Source organism: Filicampus tigris, chromosome 1 (assembly GCF_054856515.1).
Source record: "Filicampus tigris isolate MCC_2025a chromosome 1, RoL_Ftig_1.0, whole genome shotgun sequence".
In the NCBI taxonomy this organism is placed as follows: Eukaryota; Metazoa; Chordata; class Actinopteri; order Syngnathiformes; family Syngnathidae; genus Filicampus; species Filicampus tigris.
In genome coordinates this window covers 15,124,263-15,150,917 of record NC_141217.1, presented here as the reverse complement: position 1 = coordinate 15,150,917, position 26,655 = coordinate 15,124,263, and the positions used below count along the sequence as shown (strand labels likewise).

The 26,655-nt window shown below is 41.8% G+C and overlaps 1 protein-coding gene across 6 annotated transcripts in view; it reads left to right on the top strand.

Annotated features, from left to right (window-relative positions):
• LOC147152966 (ERC protein 2-like) overlaps positions 1-25,576 on the top strand; it is a 133,828-nt gene extending 108,252 nt beyond the window's left edge. For 3 of the 6 annotated variants that reach the window (XM_086052970.1, XM_086052695.1, XM_086053053.1), the window contains one exon: positions 23,180-25,576. The gene's annotated coding sequence lies outside the window, so the exon portion shown is untranslated. Of the gene's footprint in view, positions 1-4,082; positions 9,992-12,434; positions 13,062-15,333; positions 15,481-23,179 lie in introns of those variants that run through there. The other 3 variants (XR_015089757.1, XM_086052774.1, XM_086052894.1) reach the window with 3 other exon arrangements.
• The last annotated feature ends 1,079 nt before the right edge of the window (positions 25,577-26,655 follow it).

The following is a 26,655-nucleotide window of genomic DNA, read 5'->3' as shown; positions in this document are numbered from 1 at the left end:
CTAATTATTTTGACACTGTTATTTCTCTCACACAGTCTGCTTGTGAGCGCGTACGTTGTTTTTTTTTTTTCCTTGTTGCAATGCAAAACCGGTGCCTGGATCTAGTTTGTTTCACAGCAGGCATTCCTTTTGGACTACTCTGCTTGCTTAGGTAATAACTGTCTTAGCTATAATTTGTTTGTGCGCATGAGTGTTTCTCTGCGCATGCCCTTGCATTCTACACATGCACACAGCTGAGCATGTCCCTTTAAACAAGCCGTGTCCAGATGATTGCTATTCTGTCTCTTTGAATCTTTCCTTGTTTCTTACATGCCATTACAGACCAACCTCTTTGCATCGTTGTGATTACAACGGTTGGTTTGTCTTTCTCATTTGCGTTGGACAATAATTGCATTGGTACAAGTGACAGCCATTTACATTTGAGTCATTTTCAGTACCCGTGCACGCAAAAGCTATTTCCTTCCCTCGTTCCGGCGTGCAGGAAAAGATCAAATACAGTACCAAGCTTTTATTGTGGCCAAGCAGAAACAGTATTAAAAACTGCTGAAAGATGTATTGTGGATATTTCTCCCATTCCCTTCGAGTATGGCGGCGGAAGGGGTGACATTTGAAGAACAGTGGAGATCAACATGATAATGAATGGCTAAATATATTTTTGTGGGTTTTCCATCGAGACGCTTTGCGATGCTGTTTTCCTGCTGCTCTTTCTCGCTCATCACTTGCCTGCTCGCACACACTCGCACGCATTCCCGCGTGCACACACATTGATGTGGTGTAATTGTTTGCTTTTCTTGACAGACAAAAATGCTTTGTTCTTTTTGTGATCCGCTTTGGTGTGTTACCTGACACACGTACACACCTCCAAACACAGGTGCGTGTTTGGATGTGTGCGTGTTCCTGCGTGTGTGTATCAGAAAATGGAGAGAGTGAGCAAGTGCTAAACCAAGTTCCTTGCCTGAGTGCTGCTACAAAGGCCCAGATTGATTCACAGGATTGAGGGTGTCATCCTCGGGATTAAGTGTAACAAACTAGACTGACAGAAAGAACAACAAAGGACATTTACACACACACACACACACACACGCATGCACTCTAAACCTTAGCCCAAAAATGTACGCAGGCAATTACAGGGAGGTGTATCAAAGTGGTGAGGTAATCCCTGTATAGATGCGTGCGAGGAGGTCCTCCCATCATTACCTGCACGCCTCAACAAGGATGATCCCTTTCCTCCACCTTTGCCCTTTTCTTGTTTGCATGCTTGCTTGTGTACATGACTACATGTTAGGCAAACTGAAAGATGAAAGAAGGCAATTAACTGTCTTTCATTCAGAATTACACCCTCTGGGACTGTTTGGGCAACAGCAATGGCAAGCTTCTTTTTTTTAGGGAGTCTGCATGTTCTTCCGGGATCTGCTTGAGTTCTCTTCAAATGTTCTCCCCTGAAAATGGTGTGGAGAATTTACTCATTTTTATATTGTCGGTTGCACAAATAATATCATCTGGATCCAGATTATTTTTTTAAGTAGCCTATAAATCTAATCTAAATGAAATACTAAATCTTATTATCTTTTTTTTTCAAACAAAAAGTGTAAAGACATCCCAGGCTTAACAGCATTTCTTATTTGCTGAAAATGTACAGTATATAAATAAATAAATAGCTCCCTGAATTAAACCCATTTTGAAATTGCTCTTATTGGCCGAAGGATTTTGAAAAATGCTAATGCTGATATGGGTAAAAAATGCTGAATATCGGCACCAATAATCGTCCTGGTCGATTATTGGTTCATCCCTAGTCTTGATTGTATTAGTCCCAAAATACAGGATCTTACATTGGCACACTTGGCGTACGTGTCTCAGTCATATGGTATTTTTCTTTGTGTAGGACGGAGCTAGACACTCTGTTTGTTGATTGTTGGACAGAGAATCGTTACTGCAGTGTTAAAGTGTCATCGACAGATTGCATTATTTGCAGTATGTACTCGCAGTATGTACTCACAGTATGTATCTCACTTACAGGCCAACCCCAGTCCAAAGCATACTTTGATGGCTCGATCTATCAATACTGTGGAACTGTCATTCTCCAGTCAAACCTGCACAAAATAACACAAATAACAAATTGGCATCTAGTTATGTTGTAAAAACGGTTTCAAGCAAGCTGCCACATTACTAGATATGTTCTCCCTTGTTGTCTCTATCCAATCCGATAATTGCTTAGCGGGGCATGCGTTATGAGCCCTTGTGGTCCTTGATGCCGGCAAACTGTTGATTTGAAGATTCGTACCATTTTTTGATGGGGATGATGACCTCTAGTCTTCTTACTCTGCACAGTGACAGAGAGTGCAAGTCATTTTTATTGGCTCGGTATGTGTTTGCACGCATGCACAATCGACACATTCCAACAAAGTTGTTTCAGGCTTGTGTTTAATGAAGCTAATGGTCTGACTTCAAAGAACTCACACACACACAGCATACGGTTTCCGGCTGGCTACAGTATTTACCTTTATGAGATGGCAGATGGAGTTCCATGAATTTGAAACTTGCAAGAGAGTGAGCACTAATTAGTCTATCTACAACGTATGGAGAAAAAAAAATACGATATTCTGATCTTAAAAGTTTAAATAGAAATAAAGCTTGAATATCAACAGCAGGCAGAATATACTGTATCATACATTGTATGTGTAGATGTTTGTGTTCGCACCACCAGATTAAATGTGACATGTTTTGACGAAGGACAACATTTCAGAGTTAATCTGCAAATTGCGGGATATACATTATATAAAGCCCAGACCTCATTTTACATAATATTGCTGTCTTTTAGAATAGTTACATCACACCTTGTGAATTGACACTGTCAGCTCAACTGTGAGAGAGTTCTTTGTTTTCCTCCAAAACAATACTCTGCAAACTAATACTTATATATAACACTATTGTACTGGTGAAGTAAATGTGAAAAAGTAAATTCAAGAAAGTATTTTGTCGCTCTCTGGAATCTGACCCTTTATCTTCAAACCTTACAAGAGTCCATATGATTTACTGTGGATGTTTTAACATGGCGTGTGTTTCTGTCTTTGATGTTTGTGTTTGGAAAAGGGATTGGTTTTACTGTCAGTGTATGTCCAGGCATGCCCAGATGCATTCGTCTGTCGGGCCAGCGCAGTGGATGTGGTTCACCTTGCACTGGCCACCTGTAAGCTATCAACAAAAATTAGCGTCTTTAGCCTTGATGGCTTGCAGAACAGAGAAGGGCGGTGAGAATGTGGTGGGCAGACTGCTGGTTTGGCTTTTTGGAGAGGTGTTTGTGTATGTTGTGTGAGGAGGGTATGGCAACACAAAAAGCTACAGAGATGGATCTTAAACCAGCACGTACTGGTCTCAAAGACCACACCGTCACTTAGCCTACTTCTGGCTCTACTAAAGACTCATAATTTAAGAAACAAATGAGTGATTAAGTCCAGCCTGCAGGCTCCATGCATACAAATGGAAGATATGGAGACATACCACAGGTCACAACCCTCTCTTCGTGTTCAAGACTCGCTCGTCTTGGCTGCGGGGCTTTGCGGAGAATGGCGAGACTAATGATGTGGTCCTTGCGTTGCTGCTTCCTGTCCTTTGCTGGAGGACTTCCTGTGGCAGAGTCATCTTGTCCTGATTAAAGTGCACATTCAAGAACCCCCGGAGCAGGACAGTTTTGTACCAATACACACAAACACAGAAGATATAGGCCATTCCAAGTCTCCCTCCTTAGATATGTGATACGATTGACTAGGATCTGTGGAAATACTGACTCTCTTTTCTCTTTAAGGTTGCTCTGTCTGTTTTGAGTTTTTCTGCCTCCCCTTGTTGTGTAGCCAGGAGGCTGTTTGGTGTGATGAAGAGATGACTGGTCCTGTTTAGTTGACTGGTCTGCAGCCCAGCGCTGGCACCAGACCTCACAGCTGGAGTGTTGATCTGTGGGTTGGTTTGCCCCGCGCAAAAAGCAATGCAAACAGAGGCTTTTTCACTTGTAAAATCAAAACGGTTAGGAGAGAGGAGTTAATTGGAGAGAAAGAAAACAATGTGTGTTTTTTTTCTTTTTTTGACAGTGGAGACCTGATCTGTTCCAGTATCAGGACAAGTCTTCAGATGTCCGTGCTAAACGTGTGTAGCCTACTATTCATTTCATTATCACTGTGACATCACTGATGCATTCTAATGCCACAAACTGTTGGTGTTGTTTTTTTGCAAATTGTAATCACAGACTGAGATGTCAGCATTAATTACCAAGCAGCTGAATATTTATTGGGAATCATGAGCAAATTTGCTTGGCCAGCCTTACACTGAGCGATGTGCGTGTGCGTGTGTGTGTACTGAATGAGTGTGAAGGGTGTTTTTCATTTGTAACTGGTATTTATTGTTGTTTTTCATTTTGGTGGATGTTGTTAATGTGACTTTGCTGTTTTTATTGTAACGTTTGCATTTATTTGTGATTTGTTGTGAATGATTTAATGTAACGTTTCTTTTGTTTTAATATCTACATTTATTGAGATTTTTAACTGTGACCCCAGGGAGAATAACAACCACGGTGGTGAAATCTCCCAACAACAATAAACATTAAACTGTGCTCAGCATTGAGAGCAAGATTGTGTTACAGGTACTCGAATATGGCACCAAGTAACATATTTACCTGAAAGCACCAATCATTCGCGTCTTCTTTTGATCATGCAAAGCAATGAAAAAAATGATTTATATATATGGGAAGGAGCCAGATGGGCTGGCATGGAAAAAAGACAGACCCTAAATACTAAATACAAAATCAGTAGAAGCCAGGGTCTACCACATCAGGCAGGACCGTAGGTACAGGCTTCACAAAGAAGCCCCAGAGACAGTGCAGTCCATCACAGCAGGGTAGAAGGTGCCCCAAGACGTGTGGTTTGCTCCAGCAGACTCCAGGAACAACATTCAACATCTATGTACGGAAGAGCACAATACTGGAAACAGCAAAGATCCTGCACAGAACTGTCAAGCTAAAAGCAAAGACCTTGCACAGGACTATACAAAGATTATATCGAACTGTATCAATGCCGACGTAAAATCTGATGTCTTGATTTCTTTCCCAAATTGTGTCAATTCACGGCTGCTCTACCGATGCACGTGCATCATGCCTGTGTGTTTCTGTGTATTGATATGTATCAGTCAATAATCCCAACCCACAATCAGTATTTGTTCAAATTCATACTACTTACCACTTAATCAAGAGATCCTGAAAAATTCCATTACAAAATGCACAGCTATGACATACACTTTTCACTGGAATTTGTGATTCAAACATGCTGTGGGGGATTTTAATCACAGTAAGCTAAACATCAAGAAATTACATAATGAAATAATTATTGAGTTTGTATTACCATTTTTTTTTACATTTTGTTAAACACTGCCAGCTCTTTTATCATTGTGAAACTCTTGCTACTAACATCATCATTGTTGATATTGTGGTCTCAGGTATGGAAATATTGTGTGTATATGCACTGGTGTGCGTGTGTGTGTGTGTCGAGACACTCCCCAAGGGTAAATTGTCAGAAAATGGACTCCAAATGCTGGCCTTTTAGCTTTGCAAACACAACCTGAAGGCCTGTCCCCGTGTGTGTGTCTCCCCCCCCCCTCTCTCTTTCCACTCAATCTTACCCCAAACCTAGCCCACCCTCCTACCCACTACAATTCACCTGCCTAACAACCCAAGGCTCTTCAGCACCCAATCCCCCCACAGCCCAATTCCCTCCCTCTGTCTCCTTCATCTCACACAGAGTCATTCCTGAGTGGGTAAATAGAGTAAATTGGGGCTGACCCGCAGGGTTAGAAGAGGCCGCGCTCTCTTTTCATGTCAAAGCCATCTGAAGGCTGATTGGTTGATTGCAGTGCTCTCCACTTCCAAAAGGCTCCCTTGTGCTGTTGTAATTGCCCCATCATGCGCATGTACACACATCCACATACTGGCGCACACACATGCGAGCATGCGCGTAGATACATACATGCAGACGGGCACACACACACTCTTACAGCCAAATGACTTAATTGGTGTTAATTGCATAATGACAGTCGTGAATTGGCACCGGGTCAGAGGTGACACAGTTTGGAGTGGTAGTGGAGAAAGGATGTCGCGAAGATGAAGATGAGGAAGGCTGAAACGTGTAGTTCTCCGGCAACTGTTTCTTAGGTTCAGCATGAAGCAAGCCTTGACCTGATGGATGATGGCGGCCTATTGGGAAGATACGCACGCACACACACACACACACACACACACACACACGTACACACATACAGATGGCCCTTTGTGGGTGGATGGATGTCCTATGCATTTACCACAAGGATTCAATTTGACTCTGTCAGCTTCTGTGGCTGAGTGTGAGTGTACCAGTGTGTGTGCGTGTGCGTGTGGGTTTGTGAGAAACTTTACCAGCCGAGTGTGTTTATGTGCGTGCAAGATGGCCAGGACAGCTGAATTGGTGAAAGCGTTTAAGCCATCATCATTACGAAGCCGTTGGTGCTGGAGGCGTGTTTTAGTGAAGAGCATAATTGGCTCACTATAGTGCCATGTAATCTTCTCATATTTTGTGAAAACAACGAAAGCTATTGGTCATAATGGCCATGTTTCAGGTGGGACTGTTTCATTTTAGAGAGCACCGAAGGCCCCGTTTCATTTCATCCCTTTCGGTACACGTTGCTTATTGTTTTCATTGTCAAAAGTTGAAAAGGGAACTAAAATAACTACTTCAGTGCATTCCATTAATTTTTTTGTTACTTCTGTTCGGGTAGCAATTAGCGATTGAACGGCTTCAAAAATGTTTTGTATTCGAGGCGACTAATCGATGACATCCTTGATATATTTTTTTCAGTCGTCTGTACATGTCTTCAAACACAAGCTCACCGTCCTCAGTTGCACAGGCCCCACCCCTAACTCATTCATCCAATCACTTTTGGAAACTCTCTGATGAGACCTTCGTGGCCTTGGAGAGAAATTGTCAGAAATTGTGAAACTCTTAACACCAATTCACGTAACACCTTTGCAATGTCGAGCTTTCAATATTATTATAATAGTGTATCGTTAAAAAAAAAAAAAAGGACATGAGATGTGAATGCTTTCCAGTAATATATGATAGAGTTTTATAAAATCCGACTATCTATGTGACCATGAAGGTGTCTGTGATTTGTGATTGGACTAGTAAGTCAAGGGGTGGGGCCAGGAGAAAGAGGAGGAGCATTGCAAGCATGTAGGCTGACGGTTCAGAGAAAGACTATGGATGGTTCCTTTGGAAACATTAACCGTAATTTTCTCCAATAAAGAGGTTATTGATCTACCACTGTTTGTCTTCATTTCATCGTGTAAGCAAACACTATTGTATGTTGTCTGTCTTTTCACTGTTACAGGAGGGTATCTGGTGAATTACTGTCACTGAAAGGTGACAGGAGGATTTAAGCCTGTACATCAGCTAGCGTTAGCAGCAGATGGGTGTGCATGCATACCATTTGTGCCTTTTGTTATATTTGAGGATTGACTTGCTCATATCGCAAGTGCCCGTGCTACCGGTCTCGATTTTAGTGAACTCTTGCCACACGCTTGAGGCACCACTACTAGTTTGCTGCACGAATCCACCACCTGCTTGATGCCAAAACACGTGATTGGCTATTAATCACCCTTCAGCTATAACCGTCATTGCAGTGGCACAAGAGAGGCGCCTCAACTAGGCAGCTCAACCCTTGATGGCAATACAAAATACTGTAACTCCCATCATACCTATTCAGTATATCTTTCGATGGCAACTCAACTCGACTTGAGCGTTTCTACTTTATTTCTAAAGGCAGCATTTTTGCGACAAGGTGTACCTAATGTTACAACGGGTGTGTATAACTGTTCTCGTGTGTCCGGAAAATGCTGGATTGTTCCAAACCACACCTTGCTAAAGTGGAAACATTACTGCATTGGAGACCACCCGGGATACTTTTCTGTTCTTGATAATGACGTTTGTGTGCCTGCTTTTGCCCACGTTCTCCAGTGTACAACTTTGGTCGAGCAGCTTGAACCCTTCTGGGTTCTTCTGTGTCCAGTTGTGTGAGAATTACAATACCATTGCCTCGCCATTTATAGGAGGAAGTGTTGTAATGTTGAGGGTAAGATTTATGCTCATACTTTCTAAATATGGCCCTCTCTCTATTAAATCTATAGATCACAAGGCTTTACTCCAGCGGCACATATTTCCTTTGCATTTGTATCTGTGTGTCAGCTGCGCATGTTCAGTCTCATCAATGTTCAACTCACATGGTGCCTGTCGTGCTTAAACTTGTTACGTCTGAATGCACTTTGTCATACCCGCTGCATTTTTTGTGTGGTATGTGCGCATCCTGTAGTGACTCTTTTTAAGTGGTTCTCCAAGCCCAGTTGATAGATGTATGGTTTTATGAGAGTTCTTCCGAAAGGCATCCCCCACAGGCTCTTCGGGACACAAAAGAAGCTGTCACTCCGTGCTTTTCTGATCTTAGCGTGTGTTCATCCAGATGTGTGCGCTGTTGCTGTGGAGGGTTCGTGCGTGCGTGTGTGAGTGAGTGTGTGAGTGCCTCCATATGTGGAAGAGCTGTCACCTGTTCCTCGCGCTGTCTACAAGCCCTGTCTCTGGGCGAGTCTTTGATCTGGGCCACAGGAGATTCCGACACTGTGAAATAGCCCCGGCCAGATTTACTCAATGAAAGAGCAGGACTTAACCACTGTTATTACACCCCCACTTTTTTTAAACATGACTTCTTGTTTCTGTCTCTGGCTCTCGTATTCCTTGAGTCATGCTCTGGTCTTTGTCATTTGCCGCTTCTTCACTTGAATGTGCTAGAACTGTGAACTGTCATGGAATAGTTATTGCAAAAATTGTAAATACCGGTACCTCGAAATCAATCGACACAGAGCCAGGCTGTGGCTTTGAGGCATTAACAGAAAAGTCACAATAAACTGGCCTTCGATTCCTGCTCAGTTACCACAGGTGTTGATGTGAGTGTGAATGCTTGTCTTTGTCTGTGCCCTGTAATTGACTCGGGACCAATCCAAGGTATGGTCTGCCTTTCGACCCCAGTCAACTTGGACAGCTTCCAGCGTCTCTGCGATCCTGACCAATATAAGAAGTAGAAAATGACTGGATGGATAGATAACACACTGCAATGTCATAGAAAGGAGACAAGCCTGAAAGCAGCTTTACACTCAAACATTTAGAAGAGAGTTACAAAAAATCTTAACCCAAGTTTGAGTTAAAACAACAATAATATTCAGCAAGTGACTGAGAGTCCACAACATGGAGAAAAACACATTCAGAAAATATCCCTCTTCGTGTGGAAACTGTAATAATGCTCTCCAGAACAGATGTGTAAGAGCAGTTTTGGAATTACCTGTACATAAAAGTGCCTTGTTCCACATTGTCATTGCCAATTCTATCCCCTTTGGAACATGTAAAAATGATTTAACAAGGTCATGGATGTGAGAAATGATGCAATGCACCCCAGACTGTCTCTTTATTACTCTTCTACTAGTCTTTGGAAACGTACAGGTATAATCGTCTGTCCTCTGTCCCTGTGATCTGGCAGTCGGATGTTGGTTTCTTACAGTATTTTGGTGAGTCCTTCCGAGCTGTTGAACATCTGTCAGAAACCAAGTGGGCTATAGACAGTGTAATAATGCTAATGCAACACTATCTCTCTAAGACCCGCCGCATGCAAAGCGACGCAGCAAAACACGATAGAACTGTCGCACGTTTTTTTGTGCGGGATCCTGCGACTAGTATTCATGAGTTGTCAACTGTCGGTCACTGGTTTTACTGTGATTCGAAATTTGAATCTAGGTGAATGTAGTCAACACCACACATGAGCTTTCACAACAAAAATGACATTTCCTGGTGTCAAGCAAGATTCAGCAGGCCCCTGCCAAACCGTACCAATAAAGCATTATGTATTCATATTTTTTTCAGTAAAAAAATAGTTAAGAAGCAAGATTCTAAATTTAGGTGGAGGCATTCCTGTTCAGTGTGGAGTAGAAGTGATGCCAAGCCAAGCATCAGGTACAATATGGTCAGCGCACTTCAGGGGCACCAGTCTGTGTTTGCTTAACCACTGCTGGGTACATTTTACCACTTAGTTGGCTCAAATCTGGCATGATGCCCAAATGTTATATTTGGAGCCCATCCATAATATGCCTTGCTAACCTCACACATTCAACATTCAGCATATGTTGCTGTTTAGAACTAGTCTAGCATGGTGTTGTTTATGTTGAAATGTTAATTTGCCAGTTGTGTAAGGTTTTCATTTCTCCCATTCTTTGCGCCAGAGCACCTGACTATTTTTCACGAGATGACAAGATGAATGAGTGCTTTGCATTGTTGAAACACTGCAAGACAGTCCAAGGTTGAATTTAAACTCTTTTACCCTTGCATGTGTGGGATCCCTTTGGTACTGTGGTAGGTACTGTAGGTAGGTAGGTAGGTAGGTAGGTAGGTAGGTAGGTAGGTAGGCAGGTAGGCAGGCAGGTAGGTAGGTAGGTAGGTAGACACTCCAGTATTAATCGCATAACAAAAAAAAAGTCTTAATGTAGTGATGGTCCCAATATTGCATCTATAGTTTAAAAACTTTTACTGTTATGGGAAGATTTTCCAAGATTTTGTCTGTATGACTGTCTGAATGTCTGTCTGTTCATCCAGAAGACGTTTTTTGAAGTCAGACAATGGTGCTGGGCGAGAGGGCCTCGCTCCCAATGTAGATTCTCGTTTGTCCTGGTGGGGTTGAGGTCAAGTCAGTCAAGTTTCACCCCTGCAAACTCACCTTTAGTCTTCAACTGGTCGCACTGTACAGGCCACAATTGTTAACACAATTTTAGAAATATAGAGTTATTCAAACTGCCTTGTTATGCTGAAAAACTGTTCTTCAAAATTCCAAATGATCCAACCTAACGTTGGTATATGCGAAGGGCATTTCTTTCCTCGCAGCTATTTTGCTTGACTTCTCCTTCAACTAGGTAAGTCGAGCGAGATGGCTGTCATCTGTCATTACAGCAAACCGGAGGAGAAATGCAGGGTATGCCATTTTAACTGGCCTACTCAAGGATGTGGGGTAATGTGACTGATGGTTGAAAGTCACAATCTGTGACCTGAGAAAGCTCCTACTAAACATCAGCACATGACCTTGCTCGGGAGGCCTGAATTCTTTCAGCGTTAAGCCGATACTATTCCCAGCGCCGCCCAGACAAACGGATGGAAGTGTACACACACGCTCACACTCACCCACACACACACACACACACACACTGGCTCACAAAGTAACATTTCATACTGAATGAGCTGTGTGATTCTTTTCCAGTTACTGAAAGTCTGCAAGCACTTTACTCAATACGTTTTCACCACTTATTTTACTGCAATGATGGGAATCTTTTTCTTGCTGCCTTGATGTTTAAATGTTTGGCACGGCACATCGTACGTTTTTGTTCAAGAAACCAGTGATCCTAAGCTAGCTAGCACATTTATATTCCACTTCTCAGACTCTCATAAACAGGGCTAGGACATGTTTACGTACAATATCATCCCAGCTGGACTGTACATCATTCCTCCCTATCATAACAAAGCATATTTGCTTATCTTATGCTAGCAGTGCATCATAACCTGCTGCATGAATCTCACATCTAGACTACATTTTAATCACTATCTTGGAGCCTGTTTATGGGCTACACTGTATATCGGCAATAAATATCAGAAATACATTATTATACATTATCAAAACTGTAAAGGATTATTTACTCTCTATCTGCATGTGCACTAAGCCCAAGCAAGCTCGATCTGTCACTTTCTATGACGCTTATTTACGATTAGCTCTCGCCTCATTTAAGCGTTACTTGCATATCCCTTTCCATGACGTTGTACAGAGCATCCCACGGAGTGTGCAAATGTTCAAGATGCTTTTACAGAGTGTGAGTGGTGGCAGTCAGTTTACAGCCCAGTAGGAGAAATTTGGAGTTCAGAGCATTCCGTCGTAAACTGCCTCAATATCTTATCAAATGTGTTCTTCCTCTGCTGTGAAGAGCCTCTAGATTCTGTAAATGGTCTCTGTCTTTCCTATCTCACTCCCAGTGACCCCCCACCTCCTCACCCTCACCTCCCTCCAACTCAACCCTGAGGCCCCAAAGGTGGGCATTCCCCTCCAAACCCATCCCTTTTGATGATCACTTTTCCCTGATTCATTCATTGCCCCAGATTCATGCCTGGAGGCGGTAGGATTCCACGGCATGGAGAATTTACCACACATGCAAACATGCACACACACACCCACTCACCCCCACGCTGTTTGATCTGACATTCATGTTTCTTTAAGGATTGTGACTAAGCAAGCAATCATTAAAACCATGATCAAGTCATCAGTGTTGTTTTTTTCCTATCTCCCTCCAGAGTGGATCCATTTGGCACTGCTCAGAATTGGCACTTAGCTGCTTGGCATTAGGTGGAGATCAGTAGCAGACCACCAAGCATTGTAAAAGCTCTTTTCCCCAGTGTGTATCCAATGTGTCTAATGTCCTGGGGCTCTTTCTGACCCGGGGGCCAGCAAGCAGACCCAGCCAACAAGATGATTGGTTCTTCCTGAGACCGGACTTACCTAGCATTAAGCATCACGCTGCAGCTGCGCTAGAACAAACACTCTCAGTCCACTTGACAGCAAGCTTAGACAATCCCGTTTGTAGCTCTTCGTCCATTTGGTTAAACCACGTAAAGCAATGTGGTGGTGCTTTTTCGTAGTGCATGAAAAGGGCATACTAATAAAAAGAAATATAAATAGAACACCTGTATTGTGAGTTGTTTTATTATATACACCAGAAATAGGCTGCGAGGTCTCGATTGTTCAGGCTTATCATACACACACAGTTTTTTTTTCTATTCACAGCAGATTTTACTCTGAAGGATTATGTTTATTTGATTAGCTTAGTTCAAATTTGCAAAAGATGTGAGACTAAAGCACTGCGTTTGCTATCCAGTTTTCAAAGTCATTTGTCTTTGCACCAATTTGGAGCAGGCACACATCCGACAAGATTTGTTCAGGGTCTACTTTCACTTTCATTTGACTCGCATTCAAAAACGTCTATTGCTGTAGCGCAGATAAAGTTCACTAACGAGTCCTTTATTATCAATTGGTCTTATGCCAATCAGGTGACGGTTTGCAAAATGGAAATTGTTTCGTGACTTTCGTTGCTTGTATTATATCATATCAGACTGTGTTCAATCTTAAAATTCTTAAAACATTTTTTAAAAAAGTAATAAAAATGTGAACATTGAGAAAATGTGCTATTTCCCAGCCGAGTATGTTATGAGGGCAAATCAGTTAAGAGACAGAACTTGAACTGCGGGCAATAAAGAACAGATGGAGAAATGGTGAGTGTGTGGGCCGGAGAGTGCGGACGAGGCTCGTTGGTTTAGGAGTGAGAACTGAAGGGTCAGTGACTTTGGTGCCATCTTGAGAAGACATCAAGCAAAGGATGGAGCCACGGGGCTATTACCACATCCGGAAACGGCTAAGGAGTGCAGGAGATGAGCAAGGTCGTTTTGTGTGAATTGCGCAAACATATATACACACACTCACACTCCTGTAAAAGAGTTGCTTTTATGATGGATGAATTGTGTTTTTGTCAAATTCGGCCTTGATCTAACATATCCTTCTCTTATACAGTATGCCGAGAGGACACATCTAGTGTATTTTTCTCTCCATTTTCTGTGATCATGCCACTGCATGCAGTTTTGCATTCTAAACTTTCAAAGTAAAATAAACATTGCATTGTACCAATGGCAATACCTCAACCTTCCCTCTCATACCCTTACAAGAAAGCATTTTTGCTAGGCTTGCATCCACCAAATTTATTTTTTCAGATGGGGGTGAGAGGCTGTTACCATGTCAGTCAGCATGGCCTCTTATCAGATCATCAGTCTACCCTCAGATTCTCTTTCCAGATGGAGGTGAGATAGGGCTCCAGAAGCCCAGACCCCCGCAGACACTGAGAGAATGGGTGCCTCCCCTGATCTCCTACCTGATGGAGGTGCTTTAATGTGGGCTCAGGTTTCATTTTGTCCCTTCTGCCCACACCCCCATCATCCAGGCCTGCACTGGTATCTACATTCAGACATGTTCAAGGCCAAGAAATGTGGGTGCTAACGTGCTGTTGATGCACCATTGAGAGGTTTAGATCTAGGTCAAGGTGTTGCGGACAGATGCTTGGCTAAAGTAAAGCAAAGAGTTCCGGACATTGACGTTACGCATCCCACAATGCACAGCGCCAAACAACGCAACTTTGTCGTTATGTCGATCACTAAATCAGGTGATGGAGATGTCATGTAGATGTAGCTTGATCGTATAGTTATTTATTACTAAATAATGGTGAAAGACGTGATCCATCTCAAAGCGGCTGAATCAGCAGATGCTAATTATAATAGTGCAAGACCTACCGTGAAGCTACCCTCCCACCACACGCCAAGTTTCGAGGAAATGTTTCCTTTATGCCGTAAAAACTTCCGTTTGTGCTGCTATGGTTTTATAGCTATTAAACAGTTAAATTTAATAACTGACCGACATTAGCAGCACAAACAATACTTTTTATGACACGAACGACGGCGGCCGCAACCGAATCAGCTGATGCTAACATACCTAATAACAATGCAAGACCTACGTGAAGCTGCTATCTTAGATGGCATATTGACCACACATTAGGGTCAGAACAAATCTGGATTGTACAACCTTGTAACCTTCCAAGCCTTTGTATGATCACAAGCACCGTGTAATGAGAGTGAAAAGCGACATGATAATTGTAGATATCTGGATACTGCCAATCCGGCCGGAGCATTCTCCCTATCTGCCGTCACGATAGTTGAAAAAAAGCACTCCTGGCGCTTAATAGATCAGTGATTCCAATATCCTGTCCAGCTTGCACATGTATCTCATTATGTCCTTTTCATCATAGTGAGTTGTGAATTTACTTGGACGAAAGCTGACAGATGAATGCTAGTTTTATCGCTGCTCTCCATTCCTTGGCTTTGGTCCATGGCGTGCTGGCGCTACAATACTGCCAGGGTGGCTGCGTAAACAAACGCATGCGGGACTTGTCATGTGATGTCCGTAGCGCTATAGGCAGGACAAACAAAGTAAAAAAGCAGGACGCAGATACATCAGGTCCAGTGTGTAATTCCTCTTATAATAGCAAGCTCCTGCCCATACAGGAGCCCCGAGACTGTGGCTCACCACTGAACATACCCGCCTGCTTTATTATAGTGAAGTGCAAAGACTGCCGTTCTCTATGACGTTGCACAGGGTCCCACTCTGTGACACCGCCACCGCAGAGAACAACTTCATGCCAACCACAGTGCCAGCTGACCATCTTGTCCAGCCACATTGCGTCTCTGCCTAATGCCGACAGCATACCGCAGCCAAGGAAAGAAGCATGGCAACCACAGAGTGGTAAGATTTGTAGGAGTTTCCTTCAGATGTCAAAGTCCACTCCGCCGCTTCCTACATACAATGTCTGGCTTCTCTGAACAGTCATGTTTGCCATCCAGCTGTAGGCCAGAGGAGTACAAGTCCCAACTACTTTACCCACATTTTCACCGAATTGTTACTTCCATGCGACTACGGGAATACAACGGAACTATCAAAAGTAAATGCATCTCCATTGCTGAGATATTCCATCCACCTCACAGGCGTGGCAGGTCAAGATGCTGATTAGACAGCATAATTATTGTACAGATGTGCCTCATCCTGCCCACAATACAAGGCCACTCTGAAATGTAGTTATTTCATACATCTTAATGACTTGGGGTTGAAAAAACTCTATTTTAAGACAAAAGTGTTTCAGAGAGTTTGGCGTACAGCCAACCAAATGTTCACATTTGATGGTGTCTGGCACTTTGGAGAGGTGTTTTCTTCACAAATGAACCCCGGTTTTCTCTTTTGCATGGAAGATTCCTGGCAGTATGTGTGGTGTCATGTGGGTGAGCGGTTTGCTGATGTCAGCGTTGACAATCCTTGTGAGTTGCCATTGGTGGGATTACGTTATGGGCAGACTATGCTTTGAACAACGAAGACAGTTGCATTTTTGATGACATTTTTAATCCACAGAGATACCATGACTAGATCCTGAGGCCCATTGTTGTGCCATTCATCCACGCCCATTGCCTCACACCGTGCCATGTTGCAGGGATCTGTACACAATTCCTGGAAGTTTAAAACATCCCAGTTTTTGCCCGGCCAGCGTACCCACCAATCATGTCCTCCTTTTAGCATATTTGGCTCTGGATCGGCTTTAAATGACAGCATGTTCCAGTTCCTGCCAATATCCAGCAACGTCAGACAGCCATTGAAGAGGAGTGGAACAACATTCCAAAGGCCAAAATCCAAAACTCTAAGTGAAGTATTGCATTGCTCATGCCAGACACTGACTGGTTTTCTGACAACCTCGGAACCCTCTAATTTTGTAAAACTGCACATTTTAGAGTAGCCTTTTATTGTGGGCAGCCTAAGACACCCATGTCTAATAATCACCCTTCTAATCAGCATCTTGATATGCCACACCTCTGATCTGGATGGATTATCTCAGCAAAGGAGAAGTGCTCACTAACACAGATTTAGACACATTTGTGAACAATATTTGAGAGAAATAGGCCTTTCGTGGACGTAGAAACAGTCTTGATCTTTAAGTCCAGCTCAAGAAAAGTTCTTACGTTTATATTTTTGTTCAGTGCAGATTTTTTTGGGGGGGGGGTCTGAATAACCTAGAAGAGCAAATTAACCCTGTTCTTATTCTGCAAGGTCATGTGTTCTTTTTAAAACACAATCAGTAAAAAAAAAATCTTGAAATCTTGGCAAATACATGGCATTCAAGCAGGGAAATTTTCATGTTCCTGTCACCTGATGTCTGAGGTTACTTACACTGTTGATTGTGAAAGAGATACAGTGTACTGGATAAGTACTACAACCCTGCAGGCATCGTCTGACATTGTCTTTGACTCTGCTTCAGCTGGTTGAGCTCCTGACACCTCTCTCAGTAACGTAAAGACTACATCTTAAAATGTGCTCTGAACAAAATGGTCTATGTTGGAGCAAAGGAATCCTGCGATTAGAAGCTTATAGGAGTGATTGAGAGATTAGTCTGAGATGAACTTGTAGAAGAGAAATCAAGAGAGCCGGGGTGGGGGAGGAGGAGAGAGGAATTTGGGAGTGAAGAGATAGAATTCCATGCACCTTTTAGCACCTTTTATTGTCGTTGCACAAACCTGTATTTAGGACCTGTATGAACACTATACTATTTATCATCTGCCTCGGGGTATTTTCAGCAATAAATGAGTATGTCCTGCGAATAGCATTTTTTCTGTCTTCCCGTCTAGTGCATATGCCTTTGTAGTGTGTGTTTAGCATTCACTCTATGTTCGTATGTTTGTCTCCAAGCTTTGGACTGCATGATGCAAGTACGCGCTCAGGGAAGTTTATGTGTGTGCGCAAAATGTATAAAACTGAAACCCCTCTATTAGGAACTGGTTCTGTGAATTCCACCTGTATCATTAATACCTTGACACACCTTGGCTGCGAAGCTCCCGACCATTCCATACAGGCCTCCATCATTCCTCACAGGATTAGAGACGGAAAAAGGTAGAGGGGGAGATTGTTCTCTTTGCATTGGGAGTTTACAGGTTTTCTTTTGTTGTTCTTTAGTAATGTATGCAATTATCTGTCTATCTGTATCAAATCTAAAAAACAGCTTCTTCACACACACCCGGATGTTTGGATGTTAGGCAAGCCCCCTCTCTGTCCATTTTTAAAACCCGGTTGAAGACCGGCTTTTGATCAGACCTGAAATTTTCTTCTCTTTTCCGGTGTCTATTGTATATAAGGGTTTATGTTAATTTATTGATTCCACTTGTTGTATTATGGCCTTTTTATTGTATTGTATGTAAAGTGCTTTGTTACAGCTGTAATCTGTTGTAAAATGTGCTATATAAAGAAATTTGTATTGTATTGTATTGTATTGTATTATTCGAAATGTCTCTTTTTATTTTTTATATTATTTGAAGGAATATATGGTCACCTACATCTTGAATCTTCAATCAACGTGCACATTTCTGTATTGACTGTATGTGTTATGACCTAGAAAGCATGTGCAGGACACTGTGCTATCTCATCAACAGTTGCTGGTACCTGAAATGAACAGATGTTTGCCTTCATAAACCATGAAATGGACAAAAGATGATGTTGTAATTGCATTCTGACGGTTGTCTTCATGGTAGCCGTCGAAAGCATTCACAGTCGTGTGTGCGCGCAAGTCTCGTCAGCAACTCACAGTCTGACATATCTGAAGCCTTTACTCATTCTCGCTTTCCCCCTTGCATGTTTGCTCAGATGAAGGAAATTATGTAATTAGGCTGTGAGGGATTGTTTTCTTTCAATTTGCACCCCCGCCACCCCCACACCCAGCAGCCACCCTAGAAATGCCACGTTCTGCCTTTACCCCTCTGTCTCTATCCTCTCTTTTGCCATCCGCGCTTGCATTTTCTGCCTGGCTCTATGACAGCAGTAGATGGTTCCAATTTAGTCCGGGCCACATCCTCACTCGCCGCCCTCATTAATAAGGGACATAATAGCGACTAAGTGGAAGAAAATGAGCACTTGTCATACAGGTCCATTTTTGATGATTGAACAGTCACTTTGTTGAACATCAAAAGAAGAATTTGAGGGTTGTATAGAGGGGTCAGAAGCAATATTTTGATCTTAAGGGTGTGCGTCGGCCTGGCTACAGTTAGAAAATGCTGTGTGCTATGGAGATGGGTGCTGGGGTACATATGGGCAGCATTGGGGGGGGACTTAAATCTGGCATTTTGCACTCTAATTCCAGCCAGCATGGAGGCCTGGAGCGCTAAGAAGGGCCTCACTGTTGCTCTCTGGATCAGCCAGGTATTGCTTACATAAAAAGCAAGTGAAAACAGCTGTAGGGATAATTAGCTTGATTCTCCATTACATGCCATGAGGGCCAATAACTAAAAAATTGAGTTTTGTTTGGGTTAGAGCTGCAACCCCATCTAGGAGGAAGTTGTAAAAGTCAGGAAGAAAAAAGAAAGGGTAGGAAAATGAGAAATAAAAAAAAAAAATAGCAATAGTAAACTCTTGAGGCTTTTGTTTCCAAGGAGATGCACTCTCTTCCTGGGATGACACACTGTAAGCCTTTGAAAATGAGTTTTACATTTCTGTGACACATATAAATTACCTTTTTGTTTTTTCTTTCCACATGTACCCTTTCATATTATTCATGGACATCTGCGACATCATACAAGTGATGTTTGTGCCGATGATGTCATTATAAGTTAGCAGAAACAAATAATTATGCTGATCTGATTTTGCTCAATGGTTCCCCCTACAGTTGCAATGTGTAGTTTACTTTAAAGCTGCTAAGGTAAATCAAAATCAGCAGTGGTCACTGAGCATTTGCTGAGCAGCAAATACAAGTTCAGAGTTCCCAAGAATTTGTAGAAGCACATTATGCCACCAAAAGTTGCGAGTTCATCCAAACAATTGTTTAACTAACTCAAAGGTGTCATGTACAAAACAGCAGATGGACAACATTTGTGACATTTTGATGGTGGAGTCATTTGCGTTTCTGTGTAGAAAGCATAAACAATATAAATGCAAGAAAATGCTCACCTTTCAATTTCTAGCGTACATCTCATTCTTCTCAAAGTGCTTCTCCTGCCCCGTCAACTAAAGTCTCAACATGTTTCCCATGACATTACAGTAGACTGTGTCATTAATCATTTCCTCCCTCGTTCCGTCTGGAGCCTGGTTTAGAAGGTTTTGAAAATAGGCTCCCTCTCATTGAGCTAATGAAGGTGATTGAAAAAATTGAAATGCCTCTCAGTATTCAGAACTACCGCCACATTAAAGGTGTTGTTAAATGATATTCAAAATAGATGGAATTCATTGTGGGTCTCCTTAGCTTGCGTAGGTATTTTGATTGTGGCCAGTCTGTGTCTAACCATGCATAAAGTACCATGAGATAAGTAGCAGTATAATATGGGCATGCAAACACAAACGAAGAATAGTACTTCCACTACGACTTTAAGTAACTCAGTAAAATGCCGTAATTGGTTAATTGTCATATTTCTCTGTTAAGTTTGACAGTAAACTCAAGTGGCAGTGGCATCAAACAGCTTAAAGACTCTTTTTTGAAGAGTTCTTCATATTTGCCAAACGGCTGCTTACTGTGCACTGAGTTGAGTTCGCTGCCACTATACAGCGCAAATTTGGGCTTGTAAGTCAAAGCCAAAAAAAAAAAAAAACGTCCAATTGACAGCTCGTATCTTGAAAAAAATATAAAGCCCCTTTCCCACTTAAGGGCGAACATTTCCGACTGTTGGCGAAGGTAGAAAAATGCACGTTCACTTCAGGCTGCGTTCAAGGTCGCAAATGTTCGCACAACATTCGCCAGACATTCGTCAACAGTTTTAGTGAGCGTCTGACGACAATTTGGCGAACTTTCGCGACCTTGAACGAATCCTAGCGAACTCTGACGTGAACGCAACATTCGCTGCCTTCGAACACACTCGCAAGTGTCCGCCGCTCAGTGGGAGAGGGGCTTAAGTCGGGTCACTCGTACTTTATGGCATCACATTCCTTATTTCGGGCTTTTGTGTTGTAAATTTAATGTTTTGCACTTGCAAGAGCGATGCTATTTGGAATACAAATTATGTAAATGTGTCTGTTTTCATAGCTTGTATACTGTGTCTTCAAGCAACCTGTTCTGCAAACTGTTCAGATTTTGTTCTGAGGATGGCTGGAGCCCAAACTTTTACGCAAGCAGTGTGGAGTGTACAAGCTGTCACTTTGTTTGTCAGCTAATGATGCAGAACATTCAAGATATTGACCTCTGGACCTGAAAGCCTTGAAGCAGCCTGTCAGACTCAACGGCCTAACTTGCTTCTTTGCTGGCGGGTTTAATATGCTTTGTTTTGTTCATAAGTGCGGCGTACGAACAAAGAAATCCGATATCCGTTTGCCTATGTCTGATGTCACGCCAGTTTGTGCTAACATGTAATTATGGCTAGTCTGTTAGCTAATATTGACGAGCCTCATGTGAAGAGGGGTCGTTGGCGTTGAATCATTTAATTACTGCCCACAGTCATTTATGTGAGATGGGTTGATGATTGTGTACAATCTAGATGGATGGATGTTGAAGCTCTGCTCATGACACTGGTCAACAGCAAATTCTGAGAAAAGATGGCTTTACGTGTCCCTTTTTGATGCTGATTTAAAAATGTCTGAACTTTGCTTCCAGCACATCAGGTTTTTGAGATATTTTCATGCTCATGTATGTTCATGTTTCATGTTTGAGTTTGACCCATAAAAGCTTTTGCAGTATGGATTTTACAATTCATTGAAACTTCTAGTTGTGATGTTTCAGATAAAAATTCCACCTGTTGCTGAACCTGACCGTTAATTAAAAAATATTACTATATGTATGATCATATTATTATTAATATTATTATTATTATTGTTATTATTATTTTTATTGTGAAAACCTGATGTGCGAGAAAAATATGAGGTCAGATTTGGAATCAGAGCAATTAATCTGGAACGTTTACTGGCATCCCTGAATTAAAAAAAAAAAAAAATTAAATGTGTTGACAGTTTTATTCTTTGGCTGTGTTGTTACAGACCACAATAAATAAATTGATCCAAATGAAATACAGCGGACCCCCACTATTTGCAAGGGATAGCAACTGGGCCAGCCAGCGAATAGGAAAATCTGTGTATGATTGACAGTCATTATTAATATAATGAGCCAAAAAATGTTGAATAAGTAAGGCTATACCACAATAATCCTTTTCTGCATCAAAAACGCCCCCCCCCCCAAAAAAAAAATCAATAAATAGATAAATAAATGAATACAAATATATAACAACAATTTTGAAAAATATTGAAAAGAAAATCCTGGAATCAGTGAATCCATTGGCGCCAAACCGCAAGTGTGTGTCCACTGTATCGGTCTTCATTTAATTGCTGTTCATCTTCATAGAGTCGATTGCAGTCCAATAAGCATGACGCACGCATGGCCACACCACAACACGTTTCCTTATGAATGTGGACGCTGGCATGAGTTGATGTAGTCAATGCATCTGCTGTGTGGTGCTCGAGAGATGTTGACAGAGAACAAAGAGGAGCGGTCTTTTTGCACATCAACAGGCAGGTCGTGCTCTCTATTATGTTCTGCCAGGGGCCATACTTATTGACTATGCTGCCCCCCCCCCAAAATCGTTAACTTAAGTGCAGATGACAGCAAAGAAACTGAAGTCACAAATTTAGACAAACTCACGTTACACGCACAATACACACTGTTGCATAACAAATGATGGCACTTTAATTGCACTGCCGGTTTATTTACTCCCGGCTGTAACGAATGGTCACTCAACAGCCAATGAGCACACACTGCAGAACTGGCCACATTCCATGTGATCCATTTTTATAACCAACACATTAAGGTCATCTGCTTTCTGTCAGGATTGTTTGAATCATCATGATGATCATCTAATATCGTCTACAGTATTTGTATTGCTGGTCAGCAGCATTCAAATGTGTGTGACTCACACTAATAATGTATGACACAAAATAATTCGTATTTGGGGGCCTGTGGGCTTAGACAATGTGGCGCCCTCATCATCATAGACATGCATCACTGTTTTTTTTTGTTTTTTTTTTTTTCAACCCTCAGGAAACTAGTGAGTTCTTCCTGACTGTTGTGCTGCCTGAATAATGGACACATTCCAAATCAAGTTTCTTTCCCCCTTTTTTTTTTTATTTTTTTATTAATGAGCACTTGATGTTTGGGCTGCTGCCAACTCCGTTTAGAACATTCTTAAGGACCTCTGGACGCTCGCCAGACATTTAGGGACAAAACGGTAAAGAAATGGAAGACCTGATAGGAGACCCTAAGCTTTTATTTGTCCACTACCAAGCAGTGTTTTTGTAACATTTCAAGAGATGACAAATTACCTTTAAAACAACAGGCTAGATGATGAATCTTCATATTACTGTTTGGCACTTCATCTTCTTTTTTTTTTTTTATCTTGGTATTTGACTTCTCACACAAAATACTTTTTCATCCTGTTTCTGTCAACAGCTGCTTGAACAGCCAGCCTTCAAGAGGTCCAGGAGCTTCAGTGGTGTATTGGGATTTCCACAACTCCACCCCACTTCAACATTATCATACCTGTCAAGTTGTACATTTTCGGCGTAATTTGTACAGGGCGAAACACCTTTTCAAACATGTACGCCGTACATCGCTGATTTATGTTCACGTGATAGCAGTTATTCGAAAATAATACAATACAATACAATACAATAACCGATCACCCGTCCCATCAGAATACCGACCAATATATTTAAATGACTTGTTCACATACTGTACAATATTTGCCGGGAATGGGATATTCCCGGCCCACGAATAGCCAAAATTTGAATTTAATTGACGGCCACTGAAATGCTTTGGACATCCATTACTCCACAAAATTAAATAAATATTTTACAATATTTGTGGGAAAAATGTTGGGGGGAATCCGACTGCATATACTGAGAAACCTTGGATTATTTGCGATGGCAGTACAGAATGTCTCTGGAGTGAACAAGATCGTGTTTGCTGTAATGTGTTATTTTGCTGAGCCAACAAATGACATCACTGATCGATCAGCAAATGATGCCATTACAACCCATTACCGATTTTGCATGAAATGCAAAATTTCTGCCGTTCCGATCCAGCCGATCAGATCTGTTTGAAGTCTAATTACTGCCAGATGTACGTACATTTCCGGACCCACCATTTTGATAAGCTCCGAATGTTGTCTTCTTTGCTGACAAATGCCTTGTCCATAAAGTGAGGAGGGCAGTCAGCAGCTTTGGGCTCGGTTTAATGTGGCCCCCTGCCTTTATATCCCTCAATGTTTGCTGGGTGCAGGGTGAAATATTCCGTTTTGAGTCTGGCTTTCAGTCAACTGACAACTGAGCCGCCACTTTTCCTACAAATGTAGCCAAGCCAGTGGAATTAACGATAAAACTTTGGTGCAACTGGACTTGTGAAAGTAGTATTGTGTTTACTTCTGCCACTAAATCTCAGACTTTTCACAACATGGACCTCACACCCTCAGATCCACCAAGACCTTCTCTATGAACCGTGCCAATGGAGACACACCCGTTTGCAGACGCATTCTTCTGATAGCCTGAAAGTCACCCGCATCCGTTTGAATGTCACTTGACTCGGCAAGAATCAAATTACAATGAATATAAAAATAGGATTGCATTGCTCTGTTCAGCCTGCTTGTGCATTTGATTGATGAAAGAATAATGTGTTTTCTTTGCTGTTTTTTTAACTTTCATTTCAAATCCTAGTGCCACTATTTTTGTTTTTGAAGTGATGTCAATTTTGTTTGACTGGATTTCTTTTGTGCAGTGCATTATATTCATCAGGATGTATCATGTAAGGTGAAGTCTCAAATACAGTGACTCACAAACACGGACGATTGGACCTAAGCCTTAAGCCCCTATCTCACTGAGTGGTGAACAATTGCGAGTGTTTTCGAAGGCGGCGAATGTTGCGTTCACGTCAGAGTTCGTCATTGTTTGTTCAATGTCGCAAATGTTTGCCAAAGGTTCGTCGGACGTTCGTCAACAATTTAAGTGATTTTTCTTGTCGCAAGGAAATGTTGAACATGTTCAAAAAATCCCTTGTGAAAAGAAAAGTACAGGTGAACGGCTGCCAAACGTCGGGCGACCGTTTGGCAAACATCTGCGAACTTGAATGAACCCCAACATGAACGCGCATTTTTCCACCGTCGCCAACAGTCGGAAATGTTCGCCCGTCAGTGAGATAGGGGCTTTAGGACCCAAAAGACACAAAGCGCTTCCTGGGCCATAAAATCTTCAAAACACAATATGTTAAGTGTGAATCTTCCCACTTCCACCTTTTGATCCTTCTGAAACACACCTCCAAAGATTAAGTAAACTATAAACAAAAAAAAAAGTACAAATTCATACACAGCAAAAATTGGAGAATAAAATTTGGGTGTTAAATGTTTCAGTCGATTTCAACCCCCAGTATATATTTAACACTGTCTGATTTAAATGGAGGTCAGTGTTATTTGACAGAGTTGATTTATTTTGTGTTAAACCAACTCTGCAGAGAGTTAATCATAGTTAGCTCCGCCTACTTGATTAGTGCTGCTCTGCCACAAAGACTTGTGGGTGTGCTAAGTGTTCCAGTTGAATGTACCTGTTCTCATTTATTTAATAATGTTATGTTCATGATTTATTGGTAAACTATCAAATTCATGTTATGTGTTATTTGTTAAAAGAAAAAGATCAAATAAAGATAATTAAAACTAATTTGTGTAATGAGGTGTTCTTGCAATTAATAAAAAAAAACTGATCAGTTGAATTATTTTAACACTTCTAGGAGTGAAACAAACACTTAACTAGGTTGTTATATAAATCTCAGCAATGATTCCTACCTACTCCCATAATGTTAAGTAACTCAGGCATAGTGTAAAATGGTTAACTACTTAGAAAGTGTTAATGCAACTCTGAAGTGATCAGCTATATGATCCCGAAAACGTGTTGAAATTAACTCTGTGGGAGTCATTTTAACACTCAAAGTTTTGCTGTGTACTTTCACAATTGGATGTTTAAAATTGTAAAAGACAAAATGAGGACTTTGGGTTCCTTGAGTTCATTGACAATATCAGTGTAATGCACAGTGTTTTCATTCAACTTTAAAAATATTTGTTTCAATTGTTCTATTTGCTCCAGTGGAACCAAGTATGCATTTCTTTCTTCTGCTAATATGTGCGGGTGGTTTAGATCTACTTTCTCCATGACTGTGAATGTTTGCCGGGGGGCTCACAGTATTCACCCTTGACTTGTTCCGCAGTGTTTTGCAGTGGTCAGCGTGTTTCCTGTTGTTTTAATAAACTTTGCTTTCACAGGAACTACGAGGTGTCTTTTATGCCAAATAATGTCAATAGCATTGACATTGACAGTGTTTGGTGGTCAAACGGAGTGCAACAATGGCTATTTTCACAAGATTAAAGTTTCACCGCCACTAATGGCACTTTCAACAATAGACTCTTGAAGTTTTTCCCAGTTTTCATGGTCTACCAATTCTCTCCCGCTCTCATAAACTCAGCCAGATGTTGCCCGGCTTCTCTTCCTCAGAGAACAAGGGGGTGGGTGGGGAGGTGGTCCAGGGGAGGGGGTGGGGGGGTAGCGGGCGGGATCACAAATGTGGCTGAACATGTTTGGTAAGACCAGCTGGATGCACCTTGGCACGCAAGCCTGCCAACAGCTGACGTGCCAAAAGTAGAATATAGAAATGTGTGTCATCCCCCTCTTTCAAACTTTTACTGTAGTTGTACTGTACACTATGGAATACTTTATTAGGTACATCTGCACAATGAAATGAGATCCATCCATTTTTAAATACTGCTTGTCTCAGGGTGGTAGCTGAGCTGGAGCCCCGTATGAATTTGGGCAAGAGGCGGGTACATCCTGGACTCTTCGCCACTCAACCGCAGGGCACATGTACACAAACAACCTTTCCCACTAACA